This window comes from Heterocephalus glaber, unplaced genomic scaffold (assembly GCF_053883595.1).
Source record: "Heterocephalus glaber isolate CG9 unplaced genomic scaffold, H.glaber_assembly_v1.0 deba00001457, whole genome shotgun sequence".
Classification (NCBI taxonomy): domain Eukaryota; kingdom Metazoa; phylum Chordata; class Mammalia; order Rodentia; family Bathyergidae; genus Heterocephalus; species Heterocephalus glaber.
Window position 1 is genome coordinate 15,790,074 of NW_028258305.1, and position 14,541 is coordinate 15,804,614.

Below are 14,541 nucleotides of genomic sequence, written 5' to 3' on the forward strand. Positions count from 1 at the left end.
TTAGTCTGCTGGTGGTGCATGTGCTGATCTTCAAATTCCCTGCAATATTTACCTTTTCTGTATGTTTCATCCAGAATTGCTTGAAGAGGCTACTGTTTTTCTGCTTCTTGACTATTAATTCTGAGGTTTCTCTGCATCCCCAGCAATCAGTTCTTCTGGAACTGGGCTCTTTCCAAGGTTACTGACATGGGAGTAAAGCACATTGGAACTACAATAAAGACTTTTTTGTTTTTGACTTCTCAACTTTTCCTCATAGACATTCTGAGTCATCTTTTAACAACCTCACCCCCCCCCGCCCCCGCCCAAAAAACCCCACAACACATGCAGATACATGCATACACACAGAGCTTTAAAGAGAGATAGTGTATATACATTTGCATATGCACTGGGAGCTAGACGATGGGTAAACTTGAGATTTTATATTTTTCAACTGGGGGTAAATGATGACACCTGTACGGTGGGATCCACACTCTTATTGGAAAATAATATTAAAGAACTGACATTACTATTTTAACATGAAATGCATTGAAAAGCAAAGGAGAAAAAGGTTTTTAATAGAATGGAATTTAATTAGCTTATAAACTGTCCTACTGATATGAGAAAACTTATTCATAGAGTGATTGCTTTGATTCTGCAATGCAGTTATTGTTGTCATTAAATATACATTTACAAGGACCTGAATGGGCACAAGTTTATTGAATTAGAGAGGTCCTTTTTCTCCTATTCCCTATGTAAATGTGTAGTTAGCTCAAATCTGACTGTAGGTTATCATACCATCTGATCCATTGTTAGTAGTGACTCATCTATCTGGCTCTGAAAGCCTGGACTATTAGTCATTCATCTTTTTTTTTTTTTTTCTATCCATCTGTGGTTGTTTCACAAGAGTTTGGTTTAGCCACTTCCTTAAACATCTTTAAACAAATGGTATGATGGGATGCTTACAAGGAAACCTAAATTTCTGTAAGAGGTTTTGACTATTAAAAGCCCTACCTTTAAATAACTGTTGATCAATATGTCTTTTTGAAAAGGTTAGAGGTGAGGCAGTTTGGCAGCATTGAATTAATTTCCTTACTTATCTTTACTTAGAATCCTGGAGGAAAAACCCAAATCAGAAATGGCATCAGAGTGTGGACTGTGATTCTGTTTTAAGAGCAGTCTTGCATAAACCCTTGGGCAAGAAAAGGTATATGGGCTAGTGGAGTGACTTTGACTAGTCTCCGTGTTTCTGAGGACTGTAGGCCATCACAAGAATTCTCCCACCTTCCTTGTTTCCCTCCAGCTCTGAAAACTTCTAGGCCAGAATTTCCTCTGGTCTCCATACCTCTGGCTTGCTTCCCACAACGTCCTCTGGTCATGTGTTCAACTAACTGTACTAAGGTGTTAGTAGCTCCTAGTGCAATATTCCTCTCTCTCTCTCTCTCTCTCTCTCTCTCTCTCTCTCTCTCTCTCTCTCACCTTTTGCTTAGAGATTTGAAGACTTCCATAATTCTATCCTCATGGCTTTTAGTGATGAGAATTTTAAGCAGCTGCACACACATTGTATTCTTTTATTTCTCCAATTTTCCAGATATTTAGGACACATTTCAAAGGTGATATTAATATGACCTTATTCATTGTTATCGAAAGACTCCATATTTGTTGGTAAATGCCACTGTCTTGAGCTTGCTGCCCCTTCCTCACCCCTCGTCTTGACCCTATAATAACCTTTTTCCTGCCTCCCCCAGAGGCAGCTGATTGGAATCCAGCAGGGTGCTCAGGTACTGGGATCATACCTTCTCTGGCTGGTTGCTTCCTGGAGCCAATCTAGGCTCATCTGCTTTTGAATATTAACTCTGAATATAGGGAAGCTAACTTCAGGTGAGACTGGCTTTGGACTGAGCTGGCCAGTGATAAGTGCACATAGATACAAAATAATTTGCAGTACCGGGGATCGAACTCAGGACCTTGTACTTGCTAGGCAGGCGCAATGCCACTGAGCTACATCCCAGTGACAATTAATTTGAAAACTAGACCTTAGTGAAAGTTATATGACTTGCATGTATTCTAAAAAGCTATGTGAGAGTAACATCAAACTTCATAGTAATCTTCTAGAAAGAGGAATGAATCATGAGACATTTGTTTAAAAGAGATGAGGCTTCCTAAAACGGGCTGTTCTCAATTGTCAGATCTGTTTTTATTCTCTCTTACTCTATGAAGGTTGTGAAGGTTATGTCCTCAATATAGAATATGATGAAGCGTTACCAGTTTATAAGTTCAAAGTGGTTCTTACTGATGTGTGTAGGTAGGTGGTGATTCACAATCAGACCTTGTGTTGGTCATAAAATAGTAGGTCAAATTCATGGCAGGTTAGAAGTTTTCAAAGAGGATTTAGATTGCTTAAGATGATATTTCTCTTTCTCTCTCTCTCTCTCCCCTCCCCCTCTCTCTTCCTCTCTCTCTCTCTCTGTCCATCTATCATCTATCTATGTATCTATGAGAGCCTGAATACAGTAAAATATAAATCACCCATATTAATACCATGAATGTGTGTTAGAGGTATTTTGATTGGAAAACTATTTTGAGAATGGATGTTTTTATTAGCTAGCTGACTATCTGGTCAAAGATTGAGACTCAAGGTCAAGATCCAAATAACATATAAGCCAGCTACTTATAGATATTTTCACATTCTCTCATTTGGTCTTTCCAATGGCATTGTGAAGGAGATATTACTAATTTAACTTTCCAGATGAAGTTCAGAAAGACCAAGTGATTAGGCATGCCCTTTTACAGCAAGTGTCTCAGAGCACTTACTGTGTGAATATTTCTACACACTTCACTGTTGTAAAGATGAGTAAGTCACATCCACTGCTTTTAGGAAATTTCTGTCTTAATTCCTAGAACTATTTTTTTTCCTCTTTTAGAAAATGGATATTTCAGCTCTATAAAAGCAAAAACATTTAATAAAGTGATCAGTGGAAATGTATTGTGTGGGTTTAGGAAGAGATAAAGAACAGGCTTAAGACATGAAGGGTACTGAGATCATCAGGCTGTCCCTAGGTCAAAAGAAATTCTGTTGTTCCTATTTGTTCTTGTAGATTGAAAACTTGAGAGCAGACAAATTTGGACTTCAAAATCTTTATCAAAAGATCACTCAATATTGCTAGGTTCTTATGCATACTATTTCCTACCTAATCCTTGAAATGATGGTTCAAGAAAGATGTTAACCTCATTTAACTGATGAAGTACCTGAAACTGTGTGATATTACATAAATTGCATGGCTAGAGTTAGAGATTTGAGCCCCATCTCAAAACTGCAGCCTGCTATTGGACTTCTATGGAACAAAGCTTCACTTTCACTTTTATGGATATGAAAAACAAAGGGGTCAGTTTTGACTAGAGACCTGCTCTCCATTTGATATCCAACTTAGTTTAGTACAGAGAGGATGAATGTTGAATTTTTAAATTTCAACAATCAATTTCATTTAAGGTAACAAGGCACGATAGTGCCAAACTGCTTATAGTATCATATTTTAAGGTTTCCTATACTATGAATACAGTGTCAAATTTTTTACGCTGGAAAGTTAAACTTTAAGATAAAGCAGCTGAAAAATAATTGAAGCTGCTATTAAGACTAGAAATCTATGTTATGAGATAATATTTTGAGGGAAAATACTCTGTGAATTAAAATCTTCATTTATAAATAAATTACAAATATTACAAATGTTTGATAGACAACTTTTTTTTTTTTAAAGCATCATGGTTCAAGTTCCTAGTAAACTTAGCATATAAGCAGCTGCTTTTTGCAAACCACTGACTCTGACAGGAACTACCAGGCAGTTCTAATTCAGAGGTCAGCTACTGGAAGGTGATTCATTAGCTCCTTAATCATACAAATATGGCCAAAGCCACACTTTCTTGGTACAGATAATGGATATGGCAAACAAGTTCTGCAGGCACCACTGTAGCTGACCTCTGAAAGAAATCCCTCCTTGTAGAATGAGTCTCCTTTTTTCCTTTTTTAATGGACTAATGATCTTTTCCCTCCCAACATAACAGCTCTGCTTGATCCTTTTAGTCTGGTTACCTAAGGTTTAGGTGTAGGCATTAGAAATCACCACATTAGTCTTACAAATTATTTAAATAAGATTTGAAGTGATTCAGCCTGCAGAATTTACATGGGCCTTGCCCACTCTTCTGCTTAGCTCTCATGTCAACCATCACTTATATTGGCCTGGAGAGCTTGCACATTCACACTGTATCTCAATTTCTTTTTTAATTTAAAAAATGTATAAAATTTCATTTTGGTAAGAACACTTAACATGAAATCTACCTTATTCATAGATTTTGAAGTGTAAAAAGCATAGTGTTGGTAGCTATAGATACAGTGTTGCACAACAGATCTCTAGAACATATCATCTTGCATTACTAAAATTTCGTATCCCCTGATTAGTGATTCCATATTCCTCCCCTCCCACCTAACCACTGGCAGCAACCATTCTTTGCTTCTATGAGTTCGACTACTTTAGACATCTCATCTAAGTAGAAGCATGCGGTATTTAAGTGGCTTATTTCATTTAGCAGAAAAACTAGTAACACTATTAAAAGTGGGCTAAGTGCTTACATAGACATTTCTCCAAAAGAGACATACAAATGCCCAATAAATACAGAAAAAGGTCACTAAGCACCAGAGAAATGCAAATTAAAATCACAATGAAATACAAACTCTTACCTATTAGATGGTTATTATTTAAAAAAGAGAAAAAGTATTGTTGAGGTTGTGAAGAAAAGGAAACTTTTATACATTTTCATTGGGGATGCAAAATGATGCAGTTGTTAAGGAAAACAGTATGATAGTTCCTCAAAAAATTAAAATAAAACTACCATGTGATCTAGCAAATCAGCAATCCCACTTTCTGAGTATTTATCCAAAAGAACAAACTCAGCATCTGGAGGAGATACTAGTACTACTGTTCTTTACAGCACTATTTGCAGTAGCCAAGATATGGAACTGATCTAAATGCCCACTGTTGGATGAAAGGAAAAAGAAAATGTGATACATAAATACAATAGAATGTTATACAGCTATAAAAAGAAGAAAATCTTGCAAATGGTGACAACATGCATGAACCTTGAAGACATTGTTCTAAGTGAATTAACACATTATTTTTCCTTTAAAAGTATAATAAGCCTACTACAAGTAGGGCCAATGAGCTCAGTATGTTCTCTTGCTGTGCAGTCATTGTAATGTATTCACATATGTATGAGGCAGTAAAGAAAGGGTAAACTGGATGCCATTCCCTGTTCTAACTTATCCAAGGGAAACACTTCTTTCTTGATAAAAGTAGTTGAAATTTGTGCTCTCTTAGCACATATACTAAGAGAAATTGAAATTTGGGAATTGTTAGCATTTCTACAGAGTATTTTCTTGGTGGTTTTCTACACTAACAGCATCTGTCCATTTCCTTTTTGGTCTGAGTTTTCTTTAACTTACCTTGTTGGATATCTTCCCTTCTTCTTGAGAGGAATTGGAAAGTTTTCAGTGTCAGGGTTAAGGGAAATCAGAGAACAGTGGCATAGCTTTTCCTTTTCCACGTAAGTCCTTACCATATCAACATATCTGCTATGACTGGGGTAAGAGATAGAGCTGAGGTCAGAAAACCATGTAACATGAGCCTGGTGGGGGTGGTATTGGCATTGTTAACATGTCATAGGACACAACTTTAGTGCTTGAGCACAGAGGTTATGAGAGTCTTCCTCCCACAAAACATTCAGTTATCACCTGACTCTGTAGATAATAAAACCAGAAGCCACATACTTTCAACTTTCTTGAGTTTTCCAACAGATATTAATATCTGTAAACTAAGGACTGGTGGAGTTCTAGAATATGGAAATATGAAACTTATAATTTGAAGGTGGTGTTGATCCAAAAGGAGTTATACAAGAAGCTGAAGTCCAACACATTCATTTTTGCATGAGGTAAGCAAATGGTCTTGTTTTCATGCAAAAACCAAGGGAGTAAACACAGAACTGTGTTTTTCTTAGGATTATCTTTGATGGTTTAATGAATCTTCGTGAAATTTCAGGTGCATTCCCAATTCTCAGCTCTGCCCATAACTGCATATTTTAATTACTCTGAAGCATCGAAGGGAGATTTTGTTAATCCTCAGCTATAATATGTTTCAGCGATTTGAATACTTCAGCCCCTCGACTAGTTCTGTGCATATTCTATATTGAGGCCACATTAACTACGCAAGGGGCCAAATGAGGACCTGTGAGAATGGTTTTCCAAACATGGTCTCAGCATAAAGGATGTGATGTATGGTGATTAAGTCAAAACAACTTCACAAATGTCCAGTGAAATGCAGAGCCTATTAAAACCAAATATTCATGGAAAAGACTCTCAGTAACCACCAGTACTAGGTTTTTGAGTATAATTTTTATTAACTTTATTTTATTAAAATTTTTGAAAGACAGAAATAAATTTACTAGGGATTAGAGGTGCTCTTCCTTGGGGTGTTTTATTTATGAAAGATCAGTGTATTCATGAGTCCAAATAAAAGTTGCTTCTGCAGATTCTGATCTCCTCAACTATGTCTTGGTGATCACCTCCCACATTTTCTCTCAATTTAATTTTTGCCTAGATTTGAAAGGCAGTTCCTATTAGTAGGGGATGAAGGTGAGAACCATTAGAAAGCTGCTTGGAAACTTGCACACTAAGCTTGTTCACAGAGCAGTCCTATAGACCAGTGCCATGCTGCCCGCTGTCATAGCTTGGGAACCAGCTCTCCAATTCTGACTCTGCTGGTGGGGCTGCAAGCATTTTTGGAAGTCTCTTTTTGAAATGGCAGCAAAAATAAGCTTACAAACAACTCAAAACTTCTTTTTATTTATTTTGATAACTCCCTTTTGAAAGTTAATACTGTTATTTACCTTATCATATTTTACTTTAAAGGATGTTTGGCTATTTAAAAAAGACAACTTGGGACCCTGCTACAGACAGGCAGGTCTGTGCATGCCCTACCGAGGCCCTAAGGTGCATGGAAGAAGCCGAATCACCCTGCTGCAGACAGGCAGACACCTGATTCCACACTACAAAGACACAGAGGACACCAGATCACCAGAACAAGGTAATGAGTCCCACTGCTCCCAGCCCAGAGGTAGGGGCTTCTGAGCCGCCCTCTCACTGCTCCTGGTCCAGAGGAAGGGGCTTCCCAGTCACCATCCCTCCCGCTGCTCCCAGCCCACAGGAAAGGGCTTTTGGGTCACCATCCCTACCACTGCTCCTGGCCCCTGTCCCACCTCTCCCAGATCAGAGGAGGTAATCTGTGCAGGCGCTAACAGCTCCCCGCCCCAGTCGAAATGAGAAAACACATAAATAAGTCTCAAAACCAGACTTCCAGATCACCTAGAGCAACCCCAAAGGGAAATGAGATGGAACATTCTGATACTCAACCACCTGGACCCACTGAACTGGCAACAAAAGGGGATCTGGAAAAAATGAAATCAGAAATAATTTCTCAGATAAAAGGAGAAATTGTGCCCCTAGTGCAAGACATGATTAATAAATCTAGAGAGGAACTCAGGAACATGATGGAATCTCAACATAAGAAACAAATGGAATCCATAAAACAGATGCAAATAGATTTCCAGGACATGAAAAACTCCACTGAAAGTCTACACAGCAGAATGAGCCAATGTGAGGACAGAATTTCAGATACAGAAGATAAGATTGCAATAAGTGACCAGGAAAAGAAAAATTGCTTCAAAATTATAAGGGAACATGAGAAATCAATCCAGCAGCTGCTAGATGATGCAAAGAAGAATAACATAAGACTGATTGGGCTCAATGAAGAAACAGGAGAGAGTGGAGATGACATAAAAAATCTCTTCACAGAAATAATGGCAGAAAACTTCCCAAGCAGGGGGAAAGAGCTTGACATACAGATAAGTGAGGCATATAGGACTCCAAATAGCCTTGATCAAAAACAATCTACACATAGGCATATAATTGTTAAGATTCCAGAAACACAACAGAAGAACAAAGTTCTACAAGCAGTGAGAGAAAAGAAACAAATCACATACAAAGGAACGCCCATCAGAATCACAGCAGACTTCTCAACACAAACCATCAAGGCAAGAAGAGCTTGGAATGACATATTCCAAACCCTTAAAGAAAACAGTCTCCAACCCAGATTGATGTACCATGCAAAACTATCTTTCAAAATGGATGGAGAAATAAAATACTTTCATGACAAAGAGCACCTTAGGAACTTTGTGAATACCAAACCAGCACTCCAAAGAATTTTACACAATATCCTAGGAATAGACATTGAGGATCACAACCCTGAGAAGCAAAGCAGAATGAACCCATCTGGCAAGACAAGAAATTAAATGTAAAGGGGGAGAACACAACAAAAAGGAAAAGTCATGGCAATGACAAGTCAATACGTTTCAGTTATAACCATCAATGTTAATGGTCTCAATTCCCCAATCAAAAGAAATATACTGGCAGAATGGGTCAAGAAGCAAAATCCAACAATATGCTGCATACAAGAAACACACTTCATTCAAAAGGAAATTCACAGATTGAAAGTTAATGGGTGGAAAACAATACTCCATGTGACAGGAACCCCCCAAAAAGCAAGAGTAGCTATCCTCTTGGCAGATCAAGTAGATTTCAAACCAACACTGATTAAGAGACATGAAGAAGGAGACTACATCCTTGTAAAGGGAAGAATCCAAGAGGAAGAGATGACAATCATAAGTAACTATGCACCAAACACTAGTGCACCCAACTATATAAAACAAGTACTAAGAGACATGAAAAGTCATATATGCAATAATACAATTGTAGTGGGGGACCTCAACACCCCACTGACACAAATAGATAGATCAACTAGACAAAGAATAATTAATGAAATATTAGAACTTAATTGAACTCAAACTAATGAATTTAACAGATGTTTACAGAGTCTTCCACCCCACAAAATCAGAATACACATGCTTCTCAGCTTCACATAGGTCATTCTTCAAAATAGACCACATACTCACACATAGAACATGTTTAAGTAAGTGCAAAGGAATTGAAGTTATCCCCTGTATATTATCAGGCCATAGTGTGATGAAATTGGAGATCCATAGCAAAAGAAACTCAAAAAGTTTCATAAACACGTGGAAATTAAACAACACACTTCTGAATAACCAATGGGTCACAGAGGAAATTAAAGAAGAAATCAGAAAGTTCCTTTAAGTAAATGGCAATGACAATATCAGAATCTATGAGACACAATGAAAGCAGTGAATATGGATATTAGGAAAACAGAATGAGCCCAATTAAACAACCTAATGCTGAACCTCAAGCTTCTAGAAAAAGAAGAGCAGAACAACCCCAAAGCTCATACAAGGGAGGAAATTACGAAGATCAGAGGAGAAATCAATGCAATGGAGACTAAGAGAACCATACAAAAAACCAATGAAGCCAAGATTGGTTCTTCAAAAGAATCAACAAATTTGACAAACCTTTAGCCAACCTTGTCAGAAAAAGGAAAGAAAAGGCCCAAGTCCATGCAATTAGGAATGAAAAGGATGAAATTACAACAGACCCAGCCAAAATCCAGAGGATGATCAATACCTACTTCCAGAACCTATACGCCAATAAGATGGACAACACAGAAGAAATGGACAGATTCCTAGATACATATGAATTACCAAAGTTGAACGAAGAAGACCTAAAAACTCTGAACAACCGAATATCAACCAATGAAATTGAAAATGTAATTAAAAACGTATCAACTAAGAAAAGCCAGGGGCTTGATGGCTTCACTGCTGAATTCTACAAGACATTTAGGGAGGAACTGCTGCCACTACTGTTTAAACTCTTCAATGAAATTGAAAGGGAAGCAATACTCCTAAAATCATTCCTGGAAGCAAGCATCACTTTGATCTCCAAAGCAGAGAAAGACCCAACAGAAAAGGAGAACTATAGGCCAATCTCACTAATGAACATAGATGCAAATATCCTTAATAAGATAATGGCAAACAGAATGCAGAAGATCATCAAGAAGATCATACACCCTGATCAAGTAGGTTTCATCCCAGGGATGCAGGGATGGTTCAATATATGCAAATCAATGTAATACGCTATATCAATAGAGCCAAGAACAAAAACCATATGATTATCTCCATAGATGCAGAGAAAGCATTTGACAAAATCCAACATGCATTTATGATAAAAACCCTACAAAAAATTGGAATAGATGGTCTCTACCTCAAACTGATAGAAGCCATCTATGAAAAACCAACAGACAATATAATACTAAGTGGTCAAAAACTGAAATCCTTCACACTAAAACCAGGAACAGGACAAGGATGTCCTCTTTCACCACTCTTGTTCAATATAGTTCTGGAAACGTTAGCCACGGGAATTAGACAAGAGAAAGAAATAAAAGGAATAAAGATAGGTAATGAAGAAGTCAAATTGTCATTATTTGCAGATGACATGATACTCTATATAGAAGACCCCAAGAACTCCACCAAAAGTCTTCTAGACTTAATAACCAAATTCAGTCAAGTAGCTGGTCACAAGGTCAACACACAAAAATCAATAGCTTTCCTCTACACCAATGACAGACTCACTGAGAGAGAAATAGGGCAAATAATTCTTTTCACAATAGCATCCAAAAAACTGAAATACTTAGGAATCATCCTAAGGAAAGAAATCAAAGACATCTTCTCTGAAAAGTATGACACTCTGAAAAGAGAGATTGAAGATGATATCAGAAAATGGACAGACATCCCCTGCTCCTGGGTAGGAAGGATTGATATAGTGAAAATGGCCATACTTCCAAAACTTCTATATAGATTTAATGCAATTCCAATTGAGATCCCAGCAGCATACTTCATAGACCTTGAGAAAATAATCCAAACATTCATTTGGAACAAGAAGAGACCCAGAATAGCAAAAGCCATTCTAGGTAACAGAGACATGGCAGGGGGTATCACAATCTCCAACCTGCAACTCTACTACAAAGCTACTGTGATAAAAACAGCAAGGTACTGGCAAAGAAACAGACCTGAGGACAAGTGGAACAGATTAGAAGATGCAGAAACAATGCCAGACACACTCAGCCATCTCATCTTTGACAAAGGAGCCAAACACCCTCACTGGAGGAAAGATAGCCTGTTTAATAAATGGTGCTGGAAAAATTGGGCTTCAACTTGCCAAAGATTAAAACTAGATTTGTATCTCTCACCATGCACTAAACTAAAATCAAAATGGATTAAAGATCAAAATATTAAAAGAGAAACTCTGAAGCAGTTGGAACAGAGGTTAGGTAGAACCCTTGAAGACACTGGAATAGGAAAAGATTTTATTAACAAAACCTCAGTTGCCTGTGAACTAGCACAAACAATCAACAAGTGGGATATCTTCTTATTAAAAAGCTTCTACACAGCAAGAGAAACCACCAGCAGTGTGAAGAGACAACCCACAATATGGGAAAAAATCTTCACCTGCTCTTCCTCAGACAAAGGTCTACTATCTTGAATCTATAAAGAACTTAAAAAGATCAGACCTCCCAAATTTAAAGACCCAATTGAAAAATGGGCATCTGAAATGAACAGACATTTTTCAGATAAAGAAGTAGAAATAGCAAATAAATACATGAAAAATGTTCAACATCACTGGTCATTCGAGAGATGCAAATGAAAACAATGCTGAGATTCCACTTCACTCCAGAAAGAATGGCTGCTATCATGAAATCAACCAATAACAAATACTGACAGGGCTGTGGGGAAAGAGGAACCCTGCTCCACTGCTGGTGGGAGCGTAGACTGCTGCAACCACTGTGGAAATCAGTATGGAGATACCTCAAAGAACTAGGACTGGAAGTCTCATTTGACCCTGCTATTCCACTGCTGGGGATCTTCCCCAAAGAATTAAAAGTATCATACCACAGTGATATATGTGCACCCATGTTCATAGCAGCACAGTTTGTGATAGCTAAAACTTGGAAACAGCCCAAATGCCCCTCAACTGTAGACTGGATAAATAAAATGTGGCTTTTTTGATAAAATGGAGTACTACTCAGCCATAAAAAATGAGAAATTAGAGACATTTATAGCTAAGTGGATGCACATTGTAGTAATACTCTTAAGTGAAATAAATAGGACACACATGAATAAATTCCGAATAGTTTCTCTTTTGTGAGAAACTGAAAGTGTAAATAAGTACTAAATGTATAATAGGTAATGTGAAATAGGAAGAAAAGTGGCAAAGGGGAAGGAAGTGGGAGGGATAGAGGAAAGGATAGAAGGGAATGGAATTACTATGAGAAAATGGAAAAATAGGAACAAAATCTTTGTAAATAGGGAGGAATAGAGGGTTTGAAGAGAGGGCTGGGCAAGGTTGAAAAATAAGAATCAAGAGAGACTATGTAAAGGTGCAAATTTCCAATGATGAAATGATGAATGTCATTATATTGTATATCTAAAATATACCAATGATTAGAATGAATAATCAAAAATGTAAAATAGGAAGAAAAGGTCCAAAGGGGTAGGGGTAGTGGGAGGGGCAGGGGAAAGGAAAGAAGGGAAAGGAAAAATGCTGAGAAATGGAAAAAATGGAAATAAAGTCTTTGTATATAGGGAAGGGTGGAGGGGGTGAAGGGAGGGCTAGGAATGGGGAAAAAATAAGAACCAAGATGCATTATGTAAAGGTACAATTCCCAATGAGGAATGTAATTGTGTTGTATACCTACTATGTACCAATAAAAGAATTTAATAATAAAAGAAAAAAAAGACAACTTGGAACATAAAATGGATATTGAGGAAAAACAGAGGATCTGAATAATATATGGATGTTAGTCAATAATGGTGCTTGGTTTATTAATTGTAATGAATGTATCATATTAGTGTAAGATATTAATAATAGGAAACCCAAGGTGTGAGGTATTTAGGGATTTTCTGTACTATTTTTACAAAAATTCTCATTATAAAATTATTTCAAAACAAAACATATTTTATAAAAGGACAAATCTCATGTTTAAGACATGTTGCCTTTTTTCTGACACCTTTTATTGATTGAGAAATGAAAAGTAAACCAAAAAACCCCCTAAACATTTCTGAATAACTATTATGCTTAAAACCTTAGGTATATATTCTCACTTAATTCTACAGTAGCTCTATGTGTATAATTATTATTTTGATCTTACAGAAAAACAAAGTAGCAAAATCTCCCAAACAAACAACAATAAAAATGGGTACTCAGAAAGGTTAAATGATTTGGCCAATGAAAATGTTAGTTTGTGTTAAATGTTAGAATTTGAACTCATTTTTGCCTGGGACTAAATTCTCTCCACCACATTTTCATATTTCTTTCATAAAAATGTGTCATAAGCTTTAAAAATATTTCCTAAAGAGCAGTTTCCAAGGCAGTATCAAATACAACTTACCAAAAACCAACTACTTTGAACAGGGTAACAGTGATCTAGGTGTAAAATTTCTGGTTTATTCATCTTCAAAATTAGTTGTACTATTTTATCATTATTGTTACTCATTTTCTGCTAAAGTCTATGATGGTGACAGGTCTTTCATATTTGGGAGAAATATTTTAACTTCAGGAACAGTGGCTCTCTTGGACTAAGCCCCTTTCTGAACTTATGAGGCCCAAACCATACATTTGGTAGAAAAGCCCGAAGTGTGGAAATGAGGTTGGCTCTTAGAAATGTGGGGCCCAAATAAATGCTCTGTGTTAATCAAAGTTTCAGAACTTTTGCTAATATTGTGGTTTCCCTTGCTGCTATGGTTACCATAGAGAGGATCCTGTTGATGATCCCAAAGAATGACCTGTGGAAAACAAGTTTTCATATCTGTGGTGGAGGCCATGGCACAGTGCACAGATCCTCTGTCTTCATGGAGCCAGTCACTCCGCTGAAGACTCACAAGCAATCCATCCTCAGGAACTTCCCTCTGATGGATGGAGCTGAATCACCTCAGTTTTTCCCTGTACTTTGGGGGCAGCCTGTAGCTGCTGACTGAGAGATACTGGGTTTCAAAGGCCTTGCCCCTTTGCCTTAGTTCAGAGCATCTCTGAAGGACTCCTCAGGGCCGGAGATCCCTGTGGCATCAGCTGAAGTCTCTCTTGTATTGATTGGCCTCATACTTCAACTTCACCTTTTACTCCATTCTGCTTCCTTCATTCTCTTAAAAGTGTTCATCCAAGAGGGCTCCCCAGTAAATCATGTATATCCAAAGCACAGAGCCAGTTTCTAGCAGAGAACAATCTATGTATGACAACTTCTGAGTACATTTCTAGTCTCTCTCCTTACAGGCAGAATGTAGTCTATTTACTTAACTGTGTAGACATCACTTTCAGCATGTATCTTCTACCCACATCCTTCTAACCATGTCCAGATAGCAGCTTTGTAGGCCTCAGGCACTTGTCTAGTACAGCACTTATGCCACCAAATAATAACTTTCTCTTTTCCCAGAGGTCCCTCCCTGCCCAAAATAATCTTTTAGAAGATTGGATTTGTGTCTTGCACATCTCTATCCCAATTGCCT

At 37.5% G+C, this 14,541-nt stretch overlaps 1 long non-coding RNA gene across 2 annotated transcripts in view; it reads left to right on the forward strand.

Annotated features, from left to right (window-relative positions):
- The first annotated feature begins 2,129 nt into the window (after positions 1–2,129).
- LOC147826967 (uncharacterized) overlaps positions 2,130–14,541 on the forward strand; it is a 38,712-nt gene continuing 26,300 nt past the window's right edge. The window contains exons 1-2 of one of the 2 annotated variants that reach the window (XR_015453109.1): positions 2,130–5,955; positions 6,932–7,106. This is a non-coding gene — a long non-coding RNA (uncharacterized LOC147826967). Of the gene's footprint in view, positions 7,107–14,541 lie in introns of both variants that reach the window. The other variant, XR_015453108.1, reaches the window with a different exon arrangement.